We start from the raw sequence: 25,471 nt of genomic DNA, 5'->3' as shown, positions 1-25,471 counted from the left end.
TTAGTATACTGTATTGGTGTTTTTCTTTCTGGCTTACTTCACTCTGTATAATAGGCTCCAGTTTCATCCACTTCATTAGAACTGATTCAAATGTATTCTTTTTAATGGCTGAGTAATACTCCATTGTGTATATGTACCACAGCTTTCTTATCCATTCATCTGCTGATGAACATCTAGGTTGCTTCCATGTCCTGGGTGTTGTAAACAGTGCTGTGATGAACATTGAGGTACACATGTTTCTTTCAATTCTGGTTTCCTCAGTGTGTATGCCCAGAAGTGGGGTTGCTGGGTCATATGGCAGTTTTATTTCCAGTTTTTTAAGGAATCTCCACACTGTTCTCCATAGTGGCTGTACTAGTTTGCATTCCCACCAACAGTGTAAGAAGGTTCCCTTTTCTCCACACCCTCTCCAGCATCTATTGCTTGTAGACTTTTGGATCACAGCCATTCTGACTGGCGTGAAATGGTACCTCATTGTGGTTTTGATTTGCATTTCTCTGATAATGAGTGATGTTGAGCATCTTTTCATGTGTTTGTTAGCCATCTGTATGTCTTCTTTGGAGAAATGTCTATTTAGTTCTTTGGCCCATTTTTTGATTGGGTCGTTTATTTTTCTGGAATTGAGCTGCAGGAGTTGCTTGTATATTTTTGAGATTAGTTGTCAGTTGCTTCATTTGCTATTATTTTCTCCCATTCTGAAGGCTGTCTTTTCACCTTGCTTATAGTTTCCTTTATGTGCAGAAGCTTTTAATTTTAATTAGATCCCATTTGTTTATTTTTGCTTTTATTTCTAATATTCTGGGAGGTGGGTCTTTCCCGATTTTGGAACCAGTCTGTTGTTCCACGTCCAGTTCTAACTGTTGCTTCTTGACCTGCATAAAGGTTTCTCAGGAGGCAGGTCAGATGGTCTGATATTCCCATCTCTTTAAGAATTTTCCATAGTTTGCTATGATCCACACAGTCAAAGGCTTTGGCATAGTCAATAAAGCAGATGTTTTTTCTGAAACTCCCTCTCTTTTTCGATGATCCAATGGTTGTTGGCAATTTGATCTCTAATTCCTCTGCCTTTTCCAAATCCAGCTTGAACATCTGGACGTTCACTGTTCACATACTTATGAAGACTGGCTTGGAGAATTTTGAGCACTACTTTGCTAGACTGTGAGATGAGTGCAATTGTGTGGTAGTTTGAGCATTCTTTGGCATTGCCTTTCTTTGGGATTGGAATGAAAACTGACCTTTTCCAGTCCTGTGGCCACTGCTGAGTTTTCCAAATTTGCTTGCATATTGAGTGCAGCACTTTCACAGCATCATCTTTTAGGATTTGAAATGGCTCACTGGAATTCCATCACCTCCACTAGCTTTGTTTGTAGTGATGCTTTCTAAGGCCCACTTGACTTCATTCACATCCCAGGATTTCTGGCTCTAGGTGAGTGATCACACCATCATGGTTATCTGGGTCATGAAGATCCTTTTTGTACAGTTCTTCTGTGTATTCTTGCCACCTCTTCTTAATATCTTCTGCTTCTCTTAGGTCCGTACCATTACTGTACTTTGTTATGCTCATCTTTGCATGAAATGTTCCCTTGGTATCTCTAATTTTCTTGAAGAGACTTCTAGTCTTTCCCATTCTATTGTTTTCCTCTATTTTTTTTGCACTGATCACTGAGGAAGGCTTTCTTATTTCTCCTTGCTATTCTTTGTTGCTCTGCATTCAAATGGGTATATCTTTCCTTTTCTCCTTTGCCTTTAGCTTCTCTTCTTTTCTCAGCTATTTGTAAAGCCTCCCAAGATGACCATTTTGCCTTTTTGCCTTTCTTTTTCTTGCGGATGGTTTTGATCCCTGCCTCCTGTACAATGTCATGAACCTCCATCTATAGTGCTTCAGTCACTCTGTCTATCAGATCAAATCCCTTGAATCTATTTGTCACTTTCACTGTATAATTGTAAGGGATTTGATTTAGGTCAAACCTGAATGGTTAGTGGTTTTCCTTACTTTCTTCAATTTGAGTCTGAATTTGGCAATAAGGAGTTCATGATCTGAGCCACAGTCAGCTCCCGGTCTTGTTTTTGCTGACTGTATAGAGCTTCTTCATCTTTGGCTACAAAGAATATAATCAATCTGATTTTGTTATTGACCATCTAGTGATGTCCATGTGGAGTCTTCTCTTTTGTTTTTGGAAGAAGGTGTTTGCTATGACCAGTGCATTCTTTTGTCAAAACTCTGTTAGCCTTTGACCTGCTTCATTCTGTACTAAAAGGCCAAATTTGCCTGTTACTCTAGGTATCTCTTGACTTCCTACTTTTGCATTCCAGCCCCCTATAATGAAAAGGACATCTTTTTTTTTTTTTTGGTGTTAGTTCCAGAAGGTCTCGTAGGTCTTCACTGACCCATTCAACTTCAGCTTCTTCAGCATTATTGGTCAGAGTATAGACTTGGATTACTGTGATATTGAATGGCTGGCCTTGGAAATGAACAAAGATCATTCTGTCGTTTTTGAGACTGCATCCAAGTACTGCATTTCCGACTCTTTGGTTGACTATTATGGCTACTCCATTTCTTCCAAGGGATTCTTGCCACAGTAGTAGATATAATGGTCATCTGAGTTAAATTAACCCTTTCCAGTCCATTTTAGTTCACTGGTCCCTAAAATGTCAATGTTCACTCCTGCCATCTCTTGTTTGACCACTTCCAACTTGCCCTGATTCATGGACCTAACATTCCAGGTTCCTATGCAATATTGCTCTTTACAGCATCGGCTACCATGAGTTTCTAGTTCTGTTTATAAAAATTATTTTTGGATGCTGTTTGGCGACTCGTCGCCATTCCCAGAGCAGCTCGGCCTCAGCCCAGAGGCGAGTGTCGGTCGCTGTGTCGGAGACAGCTGTCCCTGACACCAATAAAAAAAAAGAAAAAAATTATTTTTGAAAATAACTTCTGTTTAATTGACTTGAAGAAAAGTAGAAAAAAAAAGATAGCGCTAAGTCACGGCCAACTCTTGGGATCCCATTAACTGTAGCCTCCCAAGCTCCTCTGTCCATGGGATTCTCCAGGCAAGAACACTAGAGTGGGTTGCCATTTCCTTCTCCAGGAGAACTTCCTGACCCAGGAATTGAACTGAGGTCTCCTGCATTGCAGGCAGATTCTTTACCAATTGCGCTATGTGGGAAGCCCTAAAGCAAGTAAAGACTTACAAATCAAGTATTTCTAAATACTACAGAAACTAACCCAAATGAATTTCAGGTTCATGTGATCTGAGAAATATTCAGTATTAAATTAATATCTCATATTAAACTTGGATTAATTTTGTTGGTTTAATTAATACAGACATGGCTTTAGCATTATCAACACTGATTATAATACCTTTATTGTACCTAGGTTTACTAAAACACAAATAAGGTCATATTTTATATGGTGCAAAATTTGTCAACAATGAAAAGTTAGCTTTGTAATAAAAATGAGATAAAGGGGATAGAAGTTTTAGGGAACTCTTCAGGAATAATTATGTTTTAGGTTTTCCAGATTTGCAGTAACTTGAAACTTTAAGGTTTAGCTTATTTAAGTGATAAGAATTCATTAATTATCTAGATTATTTTAAAGTATTGAAACAATGATTGCTAGACAAGTTTAAGTTTACCTATTTTTGTCTTCTTGTAAAAGGAAAATATAGATTTGGGGTTTATTAAGTACATGTCTTGTACTACATTAAAAGAATAATTTATACTGTGAGAAAGAACATGATTTTAGAGAGTGTAAAATATATCCATAAGTTTGCCAATTAAAATGATGGTATCACAAACAGTTCACAATTGATTGTTTCTGTGATTTGTTTTGCTAGAAACTGAGGGCTTTTTAGGGTGAAAATTGTAATATATATGTAATTAAAGCTACTAGAAATAATAAGAGAAACATTTCAGTGTATAAAAAAGTAAGGTGTATGTTGTATGTAAATTGTATGTTGTTAGAAAAGGTATTTAAAAATGCATATTTTTTGTTAAGGAAAAAGAAAGTCATTTTGTCCTAGAGCTGGTTGTTTCTGGGCAGGAAAAAATAAGGGCCAAACTAATATGGGTGCAGAAGCTTGTGGACAATTTGTAAAAGGAACTCTGAGAAAAAGCTGTGTACATGGTCAAGCTTGGATAAGACTAGATTAAATTTAGTTAAATAAATATATTGTGTTATTTAAAGTAAGCTGGTATAAGACTAGATTTTGCTTTTCTCTCTCTCAAGAGAAAAGAGTTTTTGGTTTGTTTGATATCGAGCTACGTTAGTACAAATTCTAAATGAAGTATTTTTTACCTCTGGCTAACTTTAGGACAGGCTTCCCAGGTGGCACAGTGGTAGAGGATCCTGTAAAGGATCCTGCAATCCTGTCATTGCAGGAGACACAAGAGACACAGGTTTGATCCCTGGGTTGGGAAGACTTCCTAGAATAGGAAATGGCAACCTACTCCAGTATTCTTGTCTGGGAAATTCCATGGACAGAGGAGCCTGGCAGGCTACAGTTCATAGGGTCACAAAGAGTCACACAAGACTGAGCAACTGAGCACAGCTTTAGGATATTTCAAAGGGCCACAGAGTCTCAGAGAACTTAATTAGGATTATTTGGTATGTTACATTTGTTGTTGTTGTTCAGCTGCAAAGTCGTGTCCAACTCTTTGGACTGTGGTGTGCCAGGTTCCTCTGCCCTCCACTACCTCCTGGAGTTTGCTCCAATTCATCTTCATCAAGTTGGTCATGCTATCTAGCCATCTCACCCTCTGTTGCCCCCTTCTCTTTTTGCCTTCAATGTTTCCCAGCATCAGGGTCTTTTCCAATGAGTCGATTCTTTACATCAGGTGACCAAAGTATTGGAGCTTCAGCATCAGCATCAGTCCTTCAAATGAATATTCAAGGCTGACCTCCTTTAGGATTGACTGGTTGGATCTCCTTGCAGTCCAAGAGACTCTCAAAAGTCTTCTCTATCACTACAATTCAAAAGCATCAGTTCTTCAGTGCTCAGCCTTCTTTACGGCCCAACTCACATCTGTACGTAACTACCAGAAAGACCGTAGCTTTGACTATACATAAACGAAGTCAAATTAGTGGTAAAGAAAAACCTGCTTATATTATACTGTACAGATAAATGTCATTAATACAAATGTTCTGGAAATTATACATAGTTCCTGAAATTTAGATGTGTCCTGATATTATGTTATCAATCATAATTCTAGTTATCTTGAATTATTGTAATCACACATTTCTTTGTCAATTGCATTATAATAAGATCTTTAACTTTGCCTTTTTAAGTCTTTTGTCATTCACAGTTATTGTTTCACGCTGATGCTTTTGCAAAAATGCTTTATCTTTCAAAAGAATCATAGAAAAGACTTTTTGACAAGTATAAATTTCTGATACTTTTAGATTATACAACTAAACTGGATAAAAAAATTTTTAATTCTAATGAAAACTGGTTTCATAAAACTGTTAACAAAAGATTAAGATCAAGGATTAGTTACATAAAACTAAATGAACTGATAAATATGCTTAACATTTTTATGGCTTTTGCCTGAAATGTTATTGGCTTTTAAACTCTGTTTTCCAGATACAGGGGAATCTTTTCCCTCAAGCTAATTATGACTTATAACAACTTAGTAAATTATACCTTTAGTACATCATGAGAAATGCTGGACTGGAAGAAGCACAATCTGGAATCAAGATTGCCAGGAGAAATAGCAATAACCTCAGATATGCAGATGACACCACCCTTATGGCAGAAAGTGAAGAGGAACTCAAAAGCCTCTTGATGAAAGTGAAAGTGGAGAGTGAAAAAGTTGGCTTAAAGCTCAACATTCAGAAAACAAAGATCGTGGCATCCGGTCCCATCACTTCATGGGAAATAGATGGGGAAACAGTGGAAACAGTGTCAGACTTTATTGTTCTGGGCTCCAAAATCACTGCAGATGGTGACTGCAGCCATGAAATTAAAAGACGCTTACTCCTTGGAAGGAAAGTTATGACCAACCTAGATAGCATATTCAAAAGCAGATACATTACTTTGCCAACAAAGGTTCGTCTAGTCAAGACTATGGTTTTTCCAGTGGTCATGTATGGATGTGAGAGTTGGACTGTGAAGAAGGCTGAGCGCAGAAGAATTGATGCTTTTGAACTGTGGTGTTGAAGAAGACTCTTGAGAGTCCCTTGGACTGCAAGGAAATCCTGCCAGTCCATTCTGAAGGAGATCAGCCCTGGGATTTCTTTGGAAGGAATGATGCTAAAGCTAAAACTCCAGTACTTTGGCCACCTGATGGGAAGAACTGACTCATTGGAAAAGACTCTGATGCTGGGAGGGATTGGGGGCAGGAGGAGAAGGGGACAACAGAGGATGAGATGGCTGGATGGCATCACTGACTCGATGGACGTGAGTCTGAGTGAACTCCGGGAGTTGGTGATGGACAGGGAGGCCTGGTGTTCTGTGATTCATGGGGTCGCAAAGAGTCAGACACGACTGAGCGACTGAACTGAACTGAATTGACTGAAGCAAAAATGAAACATTTATCTATTTTCTCTACCTGCTCCCTCCAGAAATTGAAAACTCTCGCATTCCTAAAACATTATCAGGTGAATAATAAAGACCATCTCCTGACAGGTGCAGGAATCTCAGGATATTTTGGAGACCTTGAAAAGAGATAATTTCACTGGAATAAATAAATATTACAAGTGGAATCTGTGACTAACCTTAGTGTGGCTAAACCTAACATCTCAGCAGTGGAAGCATGGAGGCTTAACAGCTGCACCCCCTGGGAATTCCCAAGAGTCCTTTTACAAGTTCAAGCAAAGATTCCCAATGAAAAGTTCTGGCACAGCCAGTTTAGAAGAACCTAAGTGATCAATTCACCAGGCTCATTTTACAAACAATTTTGATCTTAATTTGGCTATGTTTGGGAAAATGAGGGTAATTTTAGAGCAAAAGACATCATGTTTCAGTGGATGCTAAATTCTAATTTTGTTAATCGAGGTCTATATTTATTGCAGTCATTGACACTGTTTCTCTCAGAACTGAGGAATATCAAAGAAAAGGAGGGATTTACATTGATCAGGATCCTGTGGGTTCTTCCCAGGGCAGAGGGTGGGGGTGGGGGTGGGGTGCAAATCCTGCCTCCACCATGCTCTCTGCCTCTTGATGAAAAAAAAGCTCTTACCTCTTAGGCCATCCCCAAGTTCCAAAGGACAAATACAGTCAAAGAAATGAGAAAATGCAGGAACAAAGAAAAGCAGTCAAGCAAGACAAGACAATCATAATTTGGTCATAAAATAAAGTCAGAGCCTTTAGTTCCTCCTCAGTGGCTACAGACAATAGCCTGAGCCATATCCTTGAGTTATTTTGCAGATACTAACCAACCCCCTACCCCGCTCTGACATTTCAGGTTCAATCGCTGGAATAAGAAGATTCCCTGGAGAAGGAAATGGCAACGCACTACAATATTCTTGCCTGGGAAATCACATGGACAGAGGAGCCCGGCGGGCTACAGTCCATGGGGTCACAAAGAGTCAGACACGACCCAAGTGACTTAGCACGCATGCATGTGGCCACCAGCACACAGACCCCAGAAGAGTGGCGGCCAGAAACCTGATAAAGGCGATTCCTGAAATGTCACTCTGTCACTTCACCATCAAGCAGTCAGAGAACCCCAATCCCCTCCCTCACTCCATCCTTAAAAACCCTTCCCTGAAAGCCATCAGGGATTTGGGTGTTTGGAGCACAAGCTGTCCCATCCTCAGAGCCCGAGGCCCTGCAGCAAGCGCTCTACTCTACTTCACCACAATGAGGGTCAGTAGACGGGCTTTGCTCCACTTTGGGCTAGTGGACCAAGTTCAGTTTGCTCACAGAAGTAGCGGGGAAATGACAAGTACATCAAATTACATGTAAGGATTGAAGCCAAGTCTTGTTCTAGATGACGTTATAGTACTTTTTACAGCTTGATTAAAACTTATGTGATTTAATAGTGACCTAATTAGTGCTTATAGAAATAGCATAGCTGGGCAAAAAGACATTTTAATACATGTTGTTAATTTACCAGGTTTATTGGGAATCAACCACTTCAGGCCAAAAGCCATTGCCTGGACCTCATGTGTACCCCTTTGGGCAGTGACCAAAGGGAAGCCCTGGGCACTGAGAGCCACAGAGCAGACCTTGAAACACATACTGTACTACGCATACATATGTATACATATATACACCTATATACATGTATTATATAATATAATATAATATATATGCATTCATACTCAGTCTCTTCAGTCATGTCTGACTCTTGGCAACCCATATGGACTGTAGCTCGCCAGGCTCCTCTGTCCATGGAACTTTCCAGGCAAGAATACTGGAGTGGGTTGCCAGTCCCTTCTCCAGGGGATCTTCCCAATCCAGGGATCAAACCCAAGTCTCCTGCATTGCAGGAAGATTCTTTAACATATGAGACACCAGGGAAGCCCTCATGTTTATATATATGATACACATTCATCATATATATATATGCATTTACTGTATAGCATATACATAGTATATACTTATACATGTATGTTACATGTTATATATGCATTTGCTTTTTTTTCTTTTGGCTCTCTCCTTAAAATGCAAGCTCCAGGAAGAAACTTCTGTTTTGCTCGCTGATGTATTGCTAATGCTTATAATAGGTTCCTAAGACATATCAGACCCTCAATCAATATTTGAATAAAGAAGGAAAGAGTGAAATAGAAAAAAGATGGGAAGGAAAGAGGTCAGAGGAGAGAAAGAGAGAGGTTGATTCCTGTTTCCAGCCCAGAGTTGCCTAGACATCCCCGTGTAACAGAATTTAGTGTGTATGTGTACGTGTGGACGCATGATTAGTATTAAAATCGGTTATTTCTGCAATGTCAGGAAAAAAAGATCATTTCTACACATAGCCCAGATGAAATGAATAGCCAGTTTTCTAAAGACCGGCAATTAAAGGAAATGTTAGGAAATAACTTGGAGGGGCTTTCAAATTTGGTGAGAGAGATTTTACTTGGAACAGATGGATATGAAACGTCTGGAACTAAAAAGCACAGGAGACTGAGGACCAACCAGCGAGTGTGTTAGCAGCAAATGAAAGCCCATGGTAGACGTGCCTAAATGAGCAGCATACAAAGCAAAGAACCCTGGTGAAAAGAGTGGAAACAACGCTCTGCACCAAGCCTGTCAGAAGCCAGCGCCCGAGCTGAGATGGCGCCGCTGTGTCACGGCGGGAAGCTGTGACCGCATGGTTGTGTGCAGCCCACCAAACAGCGTCCAGGGCAGAGGCAGAAGGCTCATCTGGGGAGCAAGTGGGGGGGCACTTATTTCAGAACGTCTTCCGCCAGCCACACATGCTAGCTTGATCCAGCATTACTGTTCTCCTAGATTAATTACCCATGTTTGCATGTGTGCTTTTTGGCTGCAGGCAAGGAAACAGTTGCAAGCATCACCTGGTGCCCTAAAAGAGGTGCCCTGTCTACTGTACCTTACAAACTGTTTATTCTCTTTGATTTCCGTTTCAAATAAGACGCTTTCTCCGATGACGTTTCCTTGATTTACAGTAATATATGCCTAAATCTCAGCCAGGACACGACTGACTTCTAAAGCACTGTGGATGAAGGAAAAAATGTCACAAATAACTGTCAAGTTCCGCTGACAGATCATTTTGCTCATGTCATGGGAGACTTTTTAAAAGTTTTCTCCTTGAGTCTCTTCAGGATCGCTGGCATTGTGGTATAATCGATCATGTAATACGTGCCATCAAAAGAACTGGGGGGAAAAGAAACTTTCTGAAAATCACATTGAAGTTTAAAAAGCTGTGCAATGTTTCTTCAAGGAAACTGGAACCTTTACTTTTCCAAGACTCAGTGAGCTCTGCAAGCTGCAAAAAGATGTGGTCATATCTATGAGAAAATCAGCGTTCCCTGTCCTTGACCTGAGGAAGGAAGGAACCTAGCTTCCAGTGAGCCATGAGCCCTGGTAGTCAAGGCGGTGGCTGGAGATGGGCACCCCAGTCTGGTATCACATCCCACACAGAATCCACACCAGACATTTGTGGGAGACCTGATGGTCCACGTGCTTTCCAATCAACCAATGAGGGAAGGGTATGTTTCTTTTTGGCTTCCTTTACAGAAATCGGACTCTACTTTGGGGGGCTTCAAAATCACTGCAGATGGTGACTGCAGCCATGAAATTAAAAGACGTTTGCTCCTTGAAAGAAAAGTTATGATCAACCCAGGCAACATATTAAAAAGCAGGGACATTACTTTGCCAACAAAGGTCTGTCTAGTCAAGGCTATGGTTTTTCCAATACTTGTATGGATATAAGAGTTGGACTAGAAAGAAAGCTGAGTGCTGAAGAATTGATGCTTTTGACCTGTGGAGTTGGAGAAGACTCTTGAGAGTCCCTGGGACAGCAAGGAAATCCAACCAGTCCATCCTAAAGGAAATCAGTCCTGAATATTCATTGGAAGGACTGATGCTGAAGCTGAAACTCCTGATGTAAAGAACTGACTCATTGGAAAAGACCCTAATGCTGGGAAAGATTGAAGGTGGGAGAAGGGGACAACAGAGGAAATTGTATGCCATATGCAAAAGACAGAAAAAGAAAGCAAACAAATGGAAATAAATATATCAAAACAAATAAAATATTTGCCCTTATGATCTTTCAGTGGGTGAAGTGACCTGCTTTCATGGGCCTGGTTGGAACTCGTTGGCCAAAGTCACATTGAACTCTTTCTTAGACTGAGGCAACCAAAAGCTCTTTCTGTTAGAATCACATTAGGTTAAAAAAAAAGTTAATTATTTTTAATGTATTATGTTATTTCATTTATAACCATTTATATTAATGACCTTTTCATATGATATGTTATTTTTAGCTCTAGATCTCATTTATTGAGAAATTATGAAATATCTCTCTCCTTGTCCAAAGTCCTTTGTACATTCCGTTCTTCCTGCCTTATTTTCTCTCCACGTGGGCACACCCTTCCCTGGTCATGTGAATTTTTCCTTCTTAAGAAATGAGTCAGCTGAAAGGAGGTGCTTACCCGGAGCCTCTGTAAGATAGTAGAGGTGACTTTGAAGAAAAACTGTGACCACCAATCATGTGATCTCTAAAAGAACCAGGGCAGAACAGTGGTGACTCAGTACAAGACTTAGTGGAGAATAAAAGTCCAACTCAGACACAGTCCAGGAGTCAACAGAAGAGCAGCTCAGTTTGAAGTTTCTAAGAAGAAAGGACAATCACTAGGAGGAGAGAGAGGGAACTGAGAAAGTCCCTGGAAGACTCCCAGGAAAGGGTGCTTTGTGCTGAGAATCCCAGGGGCTGAGGGATGCCCTTGACAGAGGGGTGGGTTCAGTTCAGTTCAGTTCAGTCGCCCAGTCATGTACGACTCTTTGCAACCCCATGGACAGGCTTTTCTGTCCATCACCAACTCCCAGAGCTTGCTCAAACTCATGTCCATTGAGTCAGTGATGCCATCCAACCATCTCATCCTCTGTCATTCCCTTCTCTTCCTGCCTTCAATCTTGCCCAGCATCAGGGTCTTTTCCAATGAGTCAGTTCTTCACATCAGGTAGCCAGTTATTGGAGCTTCAACTTCAGCTCGGTCCTTCCAATAAACATTCAGGACTGATTTCCTCTGGGATATACTGATTTGATCTCCTTGCAGGCCCAGGGACTCTCAAGAGCCTTCTCCAACACCACAGTTCAAAAGCATCAATTTTTCAGTGCTCAGCTTTCTTTATGGTCTAACTCTTACATCTATACATGACTACCGGAAAAGCCATAGCTTTGACTAGATGGAGTTTAGTCAGTAGGGTAATGTCTCTGCTTCTTAATATGCTGTCTAGGTTTGTCATAGCTTTTCTTCCAAAGAGCAAGACTCTTTTAATTTCATGGCTGCAGTCACCATCTGCAGTGATTTTGGAGCCCAAGAAAATAAAGTCTCTCACTGTTGCCGTTGTTTCCCCATCTATTTGCCATGAAGTGATGGGACTGGATGCCATGATCTTAGTTTTATGAATGTTGAGTTTTAAGCCAACTTTTTCACTCTCTTCTTTTACTTTCAGCAAGAGGTCTTTCATTTGCTCATAGTTTTCTGCTATAAGGGTGGTATCATAAGCATTGCTATGAACAAAGCTAGTAGAGGCAATGAAATTTCAGCTGAGCTACTTCAAATCCTAAATGATGGTGCTGTGAAAGTGCTGCACTCAATATGCCTGCAGATTTGGAAAACTCAGCAGTGGTCACAGGACTGGAAAAGGTCAGTTTTCATTCCAACCCCAAAGAAAGACAATGCCAAAGAATGATCAAACTACCAGACAATTGCATTCCTCTCACATACCAGCAAAGTAATGCTCAAAACTTTCCAGGCTAGGCTTCAACAGTACATGAGATGAGAACTTCTAGATGTTCAAGCTGGATTTAGAAAAGCCAGAGGAACCAGAGATGAAATTGCCAACATCCACTGGATCATATAAAAACCAAAAGAATTCTAGAAAAACATCTACTTCTGTTTCATTGAGTACGCTAACGGCTTTGAGTTTGTGGATCACAACTAACTGAGGAAAATTCTTCAAGAGATGGGAATACTAGATCTCCTTACCTGTCTCCTGAGAAACCTGTATCCACGTCAAGAAGCAACAGTTACAACCAGACTTGGAACAATGGACTGATTCCAAATTGGGAAAGGAGTACGTCAAGGCTGTATATTGTCACCTGCATATTTAATGCATAATGCTGGGTTGGATGAAGCACAAGCTAGAGTCAAGATTGCCAGGAGAAACATTAATAACCTCAGAGGGGTGGGTACCAGCTACCGTTTTCAAGATGAGATGCAGGTAGACCAGAACAGCATGAGCATCTGGATGAACTCAGCTCCACCAGAACAAATGATTCAGAGGGGGAAGGTGGAAGAGGCAGGTCCTGGGGATGACCAGAACAAATGATTCAGAGGGGGAAGCTGGAAGAGGCAGGTCCTGGGGATGACCAGAACAAATGATTCAGAGGGGGAAGCTGGAAGAGGCAGGTCCTGGGGATGACCCCATCCGGGTGATTTCACATGTGGCCCCTCATGCAGGAAGAGTTATCACCTTTGTTTTCAAAATCCTTAGAAGCTGAGGCTGTATAGAAAGACCCTTAATGAATTCGTCTCACAAGTCAGACTCTGCGTTTTAAAATACAAAATGCCTTTTGTTTCATGATTTTCTTGAAGTACAAGAGGGGAAAAGTGAGGAAATTTAAAATCAAAAGCATAACTCTTGGCATATACAGCAGAATTCCAAACGTAACCCTTTTCCACATGGACTCAGCTATTCTGTGGGTCAATCTCTGACCTCATAGCATAATAATTAGAACATTTTTTAACACTATTTTGGGTTTCCCTGATGGCCCAGCAGTAAAGAATCTGCCTGCACTGGAGGGCCCTGGGTTCAATTCCTGGGTCGGGAAGATCCCCTGGAGGAGGGCATGGCAACCCACTCCAGTATTCTTGCCTGGAGAATCCCATGGATGGAGGAACTTGGTGGGCTACAGTCCATGGAGTTGCAAAGAGTCAGACATGACTGAGCAACAAAGAAATCATGCACACATAACACTATCTGTCTTCATCCTGTTCCACAATGCCAGCTTTACAGAGCACTTGATGGTAAAATATGTTTAACAAAACCTGATACCTTTGGAAATACTTCTATTGCCACTAAGACAGCATGCATTTCCTGTATATGGGCTGTGCCATCTATAAGAAAGTAAAATGTGGAGGAAATAGTTGGGAACCATTTTTGCAGCCCAGCTCAAAGCTCAGAATTCATAAGTGGGAGCTAAAATTTGTAACTCCCCCCCATTAACACTTCTGCTCTCTGTACCTGAACTCTGAGCACATTCTGCCGATGACAGGGCACTTTTCTAATCAAGAGAAGTGACAGCTCAGAAATGGGACCCTTGCTAGGACATGAGGCTTTATCCCGCCTGCTATTTCTGTTGACTGCTCTACTCTCAGCTCCCTGTTTGGAGCGAAGCAAGCAGAGGCCTCTCGAGAGAGACTGGTGGGAAGCATCAGTGATTGAGAATCACTAACAAAATACTAAACACCCCCATTCCTTCCAGATCCAGAGGGAGAGAACTCACTCCCCCTTCAAACTCTCCATCACTTCTTCACTCCTCCGTGAAACTGGGAATCGTTATTACAATGCTCATCTTTCAGAGATGCCTGCAAAGAGGGGCATTCTCCTCTGCCCTGTAGCGTAAAATTGATGGCTAGTGGGAGCCTGCTGTATAGCACAGGGAGCCCAGCCGGGTCCTCTGTGATAGCCTGCAGGGGTGAGGGGAGGGGAGGGAGGAAGGTTCAAGAGGGAGGGGACATATGCATATAATTGTGGCTGATTCACATGGCTGTATGGCAGAAACCAACATTTAACATTGTAAAGCAATATTCCTCCAATTTAAAAAAAAAGTGAAAGTGAAAATCACTCAGTTGTGTATGACTCTTTGCGACCCCATGAACTATACAGTCCATGGAATTCTCCAGGCCAGAATGCTGGAGTGGGTAGCCTTTCCCTTCTCCAGCGGATCTTCCCCACCCAGGAATTGAACCGAGGTCTCCTGCATTGCAGGCGGATTCTTTACCAACAGAGCCATCAGGGAAACCCTTTAAAAAAAAAAAAAAGCAGCCCTTAAAAGAATGCCTGGCCCTCACAAGCACTGCATAAGGGTTTGCAATCATTCTTATCTTAAATAATGTTATGTCTGATGCCTTTCTGGCTCCTGTGATGATTTGTAAGTTCAGGATCTAGAGAGGAAGGGACATGGTTACTGGCCCTCCTTACCTCTAACTGGCAGGCTATGCTGCCAGTCAAAGGACATTTTAGCCATGCTGGGCAAGAAATCCAGGGAGGAAAGGCTATCGTGTGCAGAGAGAGGGATCAGGGACCAAGAGCCCAAAACCTACACTGACAAAGTGACCCTGTGACAATGTGGCCCCAGGCCTCCCCTGGGCCACTCTGCACCCCCGCCCCCCCAGCCTTTCCAGGCGTGCAGCCCCCGCGAGGCCCAGCAGACAGCCACCTGCTCCCTGAAGCCTGGCCTGCTGTGTACCCAGCACGGTGCCTGCCTGACCTCTCATAGGTCACAGCAAATACCCACTAGCTACAGAAAACAGATGAAAGGATGTTAATAGCACTGTTATTAACGATCGGCTTCTGCCCAACATTTCAATAGAAATTTAAAAGAACTGCAATATGCCAACTTTTCCCTAAACAGGATGACTGGTCACTCTTGGTGCGTGAGCTGCCAGCAGCACATACGTGGACCACACTGGTACACGTGTGCATGAAGGTGTGCCCTTCAGCTAGAGAGGAGAAGGGCACAGCTGGGCCTTCTAGAGCCTTCCTGAGTACCTTAGACTCAGTCACTGTCTCAGTAGATCTGCTCCTCAGGAAGAATTCTGTGTGGATTCCCATATTGACCCAAAGAGGACTAGAGCTTAACCACACACAAAAAACTGAATTTAGTATTTGTCTATCTCAAACTTATCTGCAATCTTCAGATAAATGAAGGGCTCCCTGGTGGCTCAGCTGGTAAAGAATCCACCTGCAATGCAGGAGACCCCGTTTTGATTCCTGGGTTGGGAAGATCCCCTGGAGAAGGGAAAGGCTATCCATTCCAGTCTTCTTGGGCTTCCCTGATGGCTCAGCTGGTAAAGAATCTGCCTGCAGTGAAGGAGACCTGGGTTCAATCCCTAAGTTGGGAAGATCTCCTGGAGAAGGGAATGGCTACCCACTCCAGTATTCTGGCCTGGAGAATCCCACGGACTACAGTCCATGGGGTTGCAAAGAGCCAGACACGACTGAGCGACTTTCACTTTTTCAGCAGGAGGCAATCAGACACAAGCCAAAAATGGGAGGAATCCCTAACAACAACAGACAACAGAAAATCACTCCAGGCACATTTCAAAGCCTCCAGAAATCAGTGGATGTAAAGGACTACCCAGTCACAGACGATGCCAACGAGAACCATCTGTCTTTGCTATTTGTGACCTAAACAGCAAAAGCTTCTAGAAATGACAGCAGCATGCATAGGGTGGGGCCATGATGCCTGAGCCTCACATGTTGCCTCAGAAAGTAGCCTGGGAAATACTCGTAATGTCCTCCCTTTGAGAATCAGCATGAACACAGGATCTGGACTGGATTCCTTTCTGTCCACTCCTGCTGGTCTGCTCGCACCTGTTACTGCTCTCCCCCCGTCTCTCTTCTTGGACCTTGACAACTGGATGCAGTAAAAGTAAAGCAAGCGGAGGCTCTTCTCTTTCAAGAAGCTGTGCTCTGATCTGAACAAGCAGTTATGGAGACTTGTCAGCAGGATCCTAATTAACCCCATTTCTTCTATGTACGAGGAAGGGACAGAACTAGCTTCCTCTTGTCAGAAACAACAGAATTTGGCATCCTGAAACATTTTTATAAAAGAAAAGACAAAAAAAAAAACAACTAACAAATCAGTACAAATTCATCATCTAACAACATAAGATGATTTGTCTCTAGAAAATCTTAACAAATCTGCACACTAAGGCTGCAGGATATAATGACAATAGTTTACAAAATCAGATGAATTATGTATACTAGCAATGAAAACTTACACATGGAAATTAATACAATACCAATTACAAGGTCATCAAAATGGGAAACGGCTAAAGATAAATTTAACAAAACCTACACAAGATCCGTATGCTGAAAAGCACAAGATATCACTGAGATGAAAAAGGACTCAATAAATGAAGATATACATGCCATGTTTATAGACCAAAATGTTAAGAAGTCGATTAGCCAGAAGTTGATCTGTACATTCATGTAACACCAATCAAGCTACAATAAGATGTTTTGTAAAGTTGATAAACTGATACTAAAATCCTTATGGGAATTCAAACAACCTAGAAAATCCAGAAAGATGTTGAGAAAGAAGAAATCGAGTTTCCTCCACTATTTGATGTAAAGGCTCTATGAGTGGTTTAGACAGTATTGGCATAAAGATAGGCACATATGACAAGAGAACAGAGGACAAAGTGGATCATACGTATATGATCGATTAATTTTCAAAGAGATGCGGGGAAATTCATTGGGGAGAAGAAAATATTGTCAACAAATGGTTCTAGAACACTCGGCCATCCATATTAAAGAAACCCGGCCCTTAACCTATACCATTAAAAATTAACTCACAGTAATAAATCAATTACAATAGCTACAACTATAAAATCTGTAGAAGAAAACACAGGAAAATATCCCTGCACCTTTGAGTAAACCAAGGATTTTAAATAGGACAAGAAAAACCAAATTATAAATGAAAAACAATGATTTATCTTCAGTTCAGTTCAGTTGCTCGGTCGTGTCCGACTCTTTTCGACCCCATGAATTGCAGCATGCCAGGCCTCCCTGTCCATCACCAACTTCCGGAGTTCACTCAGGCTCACGTCCATAGAGTCGGTGATTTATCTTAGACGTCATCAAAATTGAAATCTTTTGCACTTCAAAAAGATACCATTAAGAAAAAGAAAAGGTAGGCCACAGACAAGAACATTTTTGTAAAACATATTATGCAAAATATTTCTGACTAAATATATCACACACACACACACACACACAGAACACAATTCAATAGTTAAGAAATAATCTAATTTTTCAATCTAACTTTTCTTTGCAAATATTTTTCTAAAGAATATATACAAATGGCAAATACATACATGAAAAGATGATTGTCATTTGAGTCATAAGGAAATTGTCCATTAAACCACAAAATGATTAAAATGTAAGACGCTGACAACACCCAGCAATATCATGCGTGCTAAGTCACGTGAGTCGTGTCACACTCTTTGCGACCCCATGGACCATAGCCCACCAGGCTCCTCCATCCATGGAATTCTCCAGGCAAGAATACTGGAGTGGGTTGTCATGCCCTCCTCCAGGGTGGTGTCATGGGTTTGCACCAACTGGAACTCTCCTGCCTTGCAGATGGGGTAGAAAATGGCAGAACCATTTTGGTGAAGAGTTGGACAGTATCTTACCAAGTTAAACATACACTTATCATAAGACAAAGAAATCAACTCCTAGGTAGTTCCACAAGAGAAATAAAAGTGTATGTCCTTTTTTTTTTTTTTTTTTTTTGTACATCTTCCTAATAGCTTTGCTTATTACAGAGAAAACCTGAAGAGAATCCAAATGCCCCTCAACCAGTGATGGATAAACACAGTGGACCATCCATATGATGAGACGCTACTCAATAAGAGAAACTAATAAATCACTGATACGCACTACACCCTGTGTGAATCTCCAAGGTCTTACGCTGAGTGAAAAAAGGCAGACACAGAAGGGCACATACATAGGATTCCATTCACAAGGCACTCTAGAAAAGGCAAAACTATAGAGACAGAAAATAGATTGGTGTTTGCCAGGATGGGGAGAGAGATTAATCACTAAAGGGAGCCAAGAAACACTTTGGGGTGAAAAGCTGTTCTTTACAGTGATTATGGCTAAATAACTGGACACTTCGTCAGAACTCATCAAAGTTTACACTCAAAACTAGTGATTTTAACATATGTGCCTAAGCTGACACACACAGAGAAAAAGCATAGCGGGTGGGCTCTGCTCTATTTTTTTATTACATTTAAAAGACCCCAGAAGATAAACTTCAAACTGTCAACAGTAATTATCTCCAAGGGTTTTTTGTTTGTCTGTTCATTTGTTCTTGAGTTTTATTTTGGTGTTTGTTTGTTTTTTGCTACATGTGTTTGCCTTTCTTCAATTTCTAGAATAATTGTATACTATGGGAATAATTAAAATTTAATCTCAAATATTATTATGGTTTTCAATCTATCATAAATTCTAATCAACCACATTCATATAGAGCGTGAGCAAGAAGGATGCTCCCATTTTCCCTGACCATCTTTCTCTGTCAACAACTATGTCTCCTAGAGACCGGGCTAATGACATAATGAAGACAGAGCCCTCCCACCCACGTGCCAGCTGGCACCTACTGAAATGCCCTTTGTTCTCCATGGCTCCTTGCTTGGGGCTTTAGGAAACACCAAGAATCAGGGAGAGAGGCAGTGAAGCATCAGCGAATCCCATGAGCCTTCCCAGCACAGGAGCTGCCCCACCCGTGGACTCTCCACACACGGACCTCCCCGCAGTACGGCCCTCCCCACCATATGGACCGCTCCTACCCACGGCCCTCCCATCATACATATCTCCCCACCACATGGACCACCTTACTGCAAACGGCTTCTAAAGGCTAAGGCCATAGGGGAACTACGTTTTCTGGACTCTCGTGAGTTTTGCATTCCCTCTAGGTTCCAAATGCTAATATTTAAAAATGACCCTCTTATGGGGAGCACATGTATACCTGTGATGGATTCATTTTGATATTTGGCAAAACTAATACAATTATGTAAAGTTTAAAAATAAAATAAAATAAAATAAAAATAAAAATGACCCTCTTAGACGAGAGCCGTCCTCCGGCTTCAATTTACTTTTCCGTTGTGAACAGAGTCACCTAGCGATTTCTGTCACAGAAATGGACTTAGGGGGCTTCCCTGGTGGTCCAGTGGCTAAGACTCAGTGCAGGGGGCCCAGGTGCAGTCCCTGTGCAGGAAACTCGATCCTGCATGCTGCAGCTAAAAGACCCTGCATGCTGCAGCTGAAAACAGAAAGCTCCCTCGTGCAGCAGGGAAGACTCCACGCACCTGCAACAAAGACCGCATGAGGCAACTAAGACCCAGGGCAGCCAAATGCACACATTTACTGTTGTCGTTTAGTCACTAGGTCACGTCCAACACTTTGCCAGCTCATGGACTGTAGCCCACCGGGCTCCGCTGTCCGTGGGATTCTCCAGGCACAAATACTGGAGTAGGTTGCTATTTCCTCCTCCAGGGGATCTTCCTGACCCAGGGATCCAACCCGAATCTGCTGCATTGGCAGGCAGATTCTTCACCACTGAGCCACTAGGGAAGCCCCAAAAGAAAAACATAAACATTTTTTTTAAAAGGAGATGGAATTAGGGGAATAGGATGGGAGATGTGAGCAGACACAGAGATGTCTCTCAGGAGGCAGCAGGCAGACACTTTCTGTAAAACGGATCCTGGGAGGCGGTAGCAAGTACTATTATTTTCATTCGAAATGTAGAAAATCTATGGCCGTAATAAATTACAGAATTAGCCTCATTTACACTATAATCCGGAGAAGGCAATGGCACCCCACTCCACTACTCTTGCCTAGAAAATCCCAGGGACCGCGGAGCCTGGTGGGCTGCTGTCTATGGGGTCGCACAGAGTCGGACACGACTGAAGCAACTTAGCAGCAGCAGCACATTATAATGAATTAATTTTGGTTCAACAATCTCTGTGTGCTCTTCTCGGGAAGTACAGTCCACTCCTGAAGAAAGCATGGAGAATTCAAGGGGATTGGGAGGGTCTGGGAACACACACTCACTCACAGGAGAAACCTGGGAACCTGTAATAAGTCCACAAGCAGTCTTGTTGGAAGCACATGGCTCGAAGGCTATGTGCAGAGGGTAGGGTTGTGAACTCTAGGGGTTGAATGCCCGGGGTTGCGTCCTGACTCAGCTGGTCCTACCTGAGTCCTCCCATCCATCAAGTGGCCCAGGGGATGCAGGGGGCAGGGGTTATTGGGACCCATCCTGCAAGCACCAGTGTTGACTTGTGGACTTTGGAAATCCCCCAACAGGGAACATAGACTCAGTAATCACCATGAAAAGTCAACTTCAAGGCCAGGAGGGATACGTGGGCCCTACAAGGACTGACCGGGGCTGGGCTGCCAGGTTGTCCCCTTACTGAGGCCCCTGCACGGCTGTGAGCATCTTCCCAAGCCTCTCCCCCTTAAACCAGAAAGCCCACAAACAGAGAGAGCAGGGAGGTCCTCATGGGGATATTTCACACCCTCTTGCATCCTCTCTGCCTGTCTCCAGGCCTCAGCAGCACTGGGCTGGAGGAACCCTGGAAGGGGAAGCACGCTAGGACCAGCCTCGTTCAGCCGCAGCGTCCACTGGACCTCAGCTTCCTCGCCGACCCCACTGCCGCCTTCTTCCCCAGCAGGTGGCAGAGACGTTCACCTTCCTGAGCTGGGGCCACAGAAGGCCCCCCCAGAGTCCCTCACACCTCACCTTGCCTCTGCTCTCTGCCCATCGCCCTGTCCAGGCAGCAGTCTGGCTGAATCCCTCCAGATATAAGCTAACTCAGATCCTCAAGCTCTTCCCAATAAGACAGGAAGTCAGTGGAGGTGCCAGGTCCTCTCCAGAACGAAGACTGTCCAGGCAGAGAGCAGAGCACACGGGGAAACTCTGCAGAGTCCCCTCCATTCGTGCTGAAGCCCTTTACCTGCATCATCGCTGTTAGTGGGCTGAGATGGGTGGTCCCCAAAGACACATCTAGGTCTTAACAGGGGACATGTGACTGTGACCTTGTTTGGAGAAAGGGTGTTGATATAATCAAATTATGGATCTCCAGATGAGAAGCTCATCCTGGATTGTCCTGGTGGCCCTGAAACCAAAGACAAGTGTCCTTACAAGAGACACGCAGAGGAGAGACACAGAGGAAAGAGGCCGTGTGCAGATGGAGGCAGAGACTGGAGGGATGTGGTCACGAGGACCACAGGGGCCTCCAGGAGCTGGAAGATGCTAGGAGGGATTGTCCCCTGGAGACTTTGGAGGGAGCGCAGCCCTGCTGACACCTTACTTCCAGCTTTGGGAGCTGGGAGAGAATACATTTTTGTTAATCTAAGCAAACAACACTTTGGCCACCTGATGTGAACAGCTGAATCACTGGAAAAGACCGTGATGCTGGGAAAAATTGAAGGCAGAAGAAGAAGGGGACGAGAGAGGATGAGATGGCTGGATGGCATCATCCACTCAATGGGCATGAGTTTGAGTAAACTCTGGGAGTTGGTGATGGACAGAGAGGCCTGGCGTGCTGCAGTCCATGGGGTTGCAAAGAGTCGGACACGACTGAGCGACCGAACAACAGCAACAAAGCAAACGACTGTGTGGTAGTTTATCAAGGCAGCCTCGGGATACTAATACATCGCTCAAAAGGACACGGGCTGAACTCAGCTCCCCAGGAGGACCCATCTGGGGACACATCCGTGGGACAGGTGAGAGCTGATGTGTTTATGAAACGCAACAGAACAGTAGCAATCTCTAAGGGCCCGCCCAGCCCTGCGGCTGACCCGCCTCCTTCCTAACTCAAGGCAGCAAGAGCCGAGGCGTGGGGCGCCTTGCGCGTCACGTGGGCGTCCTCACATTTGGAGGCAGAAAGACCTGAGGTGCAGTTGGAAAGGTAGAGGGCCTTTTTAGTGGGAGCTCCATCAGGCAGTCAGAACAAAGCCACTGCAGACCCCCCAGCCATGACTGGAATCCGGGTTGAGCGTGTGTGTTAAGCGGTTCTCCATGGCTCCATCCTCCCGTCACCAACTCCTGTCCTCTCGTTTTCCCAGCTGCCGGAGATGCCCCGTGGCTCCCACACATAGCCCCCTTCTTGCTTGTGGGTGCACTTGACTAGGTTTTCAGGCCAGGGTACTGCTTGCCCTGGCAACCGCATCACCCACACACCCCACTGGACAGAGGCAGGTACAGCCAAAGCTGAGCAGGGGGTCGTTACCTTTCCAGAGGAGCCCTGGGACAGCCCCCTGACCCCGCCCACTGCCGGCTGTGAGTCTGCGCAGACCTCAGCGCCTGGCACGCCTCCCAGTGTCTCCATAACGACAGTGAACCATCTCACCTCCCCAGCTTATCCCTCGCCGCCTGGGAAGAAGTCCTCATCCACGTCTTTAGCCAAAAGGATGCCTTTTCTCTGTAAAAGCTGATCCTGAGTCTCAAGTATGTCGAATCCAGTTGTTTATTTTCAGGGATAGAATCAAGCCTCCCAAATCTGCATCAAAGCCCAGATTCAGTGCATACAGGCTTGGGGGCAGAATTCCCTCAGTTCAGTTCAGTTCAGTTCAGTCTCTCCGTCGTGTCCGACTCTTTGCGACCCCGTGGATTGCAACACACTAGGCCTCCCTGTCCCTCACCAATTCCCGGAGTTCACTCAAACTCATGTCCATCGAGTCGGTGATACCATCCAACCATCTTATCCTCTGTCATCCCCTTCTCTTCCCGCCTTCAATCTTTCCCAACATCAGGGTCTTTTTTTTTTTTTTTTTAAGAATACCCTAAACACATGCTATTAGGCAGTCAAATCTGTAGATGCAACAAGGGAATAATAATTAAATCACCAGCAGAAGATGCCAAGAAAATAATCTAGATGTTAAGGAAATGTTAAGACAATAAGCAAGTCTAACAGTTTCGTGGAGCTTGGGAGTACACAGGTACAAGGTCTGTGTTGTAATAAGCACCACAGCCATCTCTGCCTTGGTCCTGCTTCCTGACCCTCTCAGGACTTGTTTTTTTTCATCCATATAATGGACACACTTGTGGTAACCATCTCAGACTCAAGTTGGGCTGGGGAGGTTGCTTGGGCAATAACTGCAAAAAGTTTGGAAAACACAAAATGTTCTTTTGCACAAATCACATTTATTCACTAAATATTTTTAAATCATCAAAGATAAATCTAAGTGTTGATTTTAAAATCCCACTGACAGGAGGGCTCTGGACACAAGCATTAACTGGTCCTATGAAAACCGTGGGCAATTGTGAGGAGAGGAGTTCCCTATGCCTGCTCCACCATCAACCATAGCAGATGTATATAATTAAAGAGCTGACTCACAGCTGATCATTATTTACCACCAGGGAATGGCGGACAGTATCTGGAGACATTTTTGATAGCCATCTGCTTGGATGAGGGGTGTTAGTGGCAGGTACTGTTGGAGAACAGTTTAGTTCAGTTCAGTCGCTCAGTTATGTCTGACTCTTCGCAACCCCATGAATCACAGCACGCCAGGCCTCCCTGTCCATCACCAACTCCCAGAGTTCACTCAGACTCACATCCATCAAGTCAGTGCTGACCAGCCATCTCATCCTCTGTCGTCCCCTTCTCCTCCTGCCCCCAATCCCTCCCAGCATCAGAGTTTTTTCCAGTGAATCAACTCTTCGCATAAGGTGGCTAAAGTACTGGAGTTTCAGCTTCAGCATCATTCCCTCCAAAGAAATCCCAGGGCTGATCTCCTTCAGAATGGACTCGTTGGATATCCTTGAAGTCCAAGGGACTCTCAAGAGTCTTCTCCAACACCACAGTTCAAAAGCATCAATTCTTTGGCGCTCAGCCTTCTTCACAGTCCAACTCTCACATGCATACATGAACACAGGGAAAACCATAGCCTTGACTAGACGAACCTTTGTTGGCAAAGTAATGTCTCTGCTTTTCAATATGCTATCTAGGTTGGTCATAACTTTCCTTCCAAGGAGTAAGCGTCTTTTAATTTCATGGCTGCAATCACCATCTGCAGTCATTTTGGATCCCCAAAAAACAAAGTCTGACACTGCTTCCACTGTTTCCCCATCTATTTCCCATGAAGTGATGGGACCAGATGCATGATCTTCGTTTTCTGAATGTTGAGCTTTAAGCCAACTTTTTCACTTTCCTCTTTCACTTTCATCAAGAGGCTTTTGAGTTCCTCTTCACTTTCTGCCATTAGGGTGGTGTCATCTGCATATCTGAGGTTATTGATATTTCTCCTGGCAATCTTGATTCCAGCTTGTGCTTCTTCGAGCCCAGTGTTTCTCATGATGTACTCTGCATAGAAGTTAAATAAGCAGGGTGACAATCCACAGACTTGACGTACTCCTTTTCCTATTTGGAACCAGTCTGTTGTTCCATGTCCAGTTCTAACTGTTGCTTCCTGACCTGCATGTAGGGTTCTCAAGAGGCAGGTCAGGTGGTTGGTATTCCCATCTCTTTCAGAATTTTCCACAGTTTATTGTGATCCACACAGTCAAAGGCTTTGGCATAGTCAATAAAGCAGAAATAGATGTTTTTCTGGAACTCTCTTGCTTTTTTGATGATCCAGTGGATGTTGGCAATTTGATCTCTGATTCCTCTGCCTTTTCTAAAACCAGCTTGACCATCTGGAAGTTCACTGTTCACATATTGCTGAAGCCTGGCTTGGGGAATTTGAGCATTACTTTACTAGCATGTGAGATGAGTGCAATTGTGCAGTAGTTTGAGCATTCTTTGGCATTGCCTTTCTTTGGGATTGGAATGAAAACTGACCTTTTCCAGTCCTGTGGCCACTGCTGAGTTTTCCAAATTTGCTGGCATATTGAGTTCAGCACTTTCACAGCATCATCTTTCAGGATTTGAAATAGCTCAACTGGGATTTCATCACTTCCACTAGCTTTGTTCGTAGTGATGCTTTCTAAGGCCCACTTGACTTCACATTCCAGGATGTCTGGCTCTAGGTGAGTGATCACACCATCGTGATTATCCTGCCCCAAATGGCAACAGTGCCATGGCTGAGAAACTGTCACT

This window comes from Bos indicus x Bos taurus, chromosome 20, assembly GCF_003369695.1.
Source record: "Bos indicus x Bos taurus breed Angus x Brahman F1 hybrid chromosome 20, Bos_hybrid_MaternalHap_v2.0, whole genome shotgun sequence".
NCBI classification, from domain to species: domain Eukaryota; kingdom Metazoa; phylum Chordata; class Mammalia; order Artiodactyla; family Bovidae; genus Bos; species Bos indicus x Bos taurus.
The sequence above is the reverse complement of the archived record's forward strand: the minus strand, read 5'-3'. Positions refer to the sequence as shown.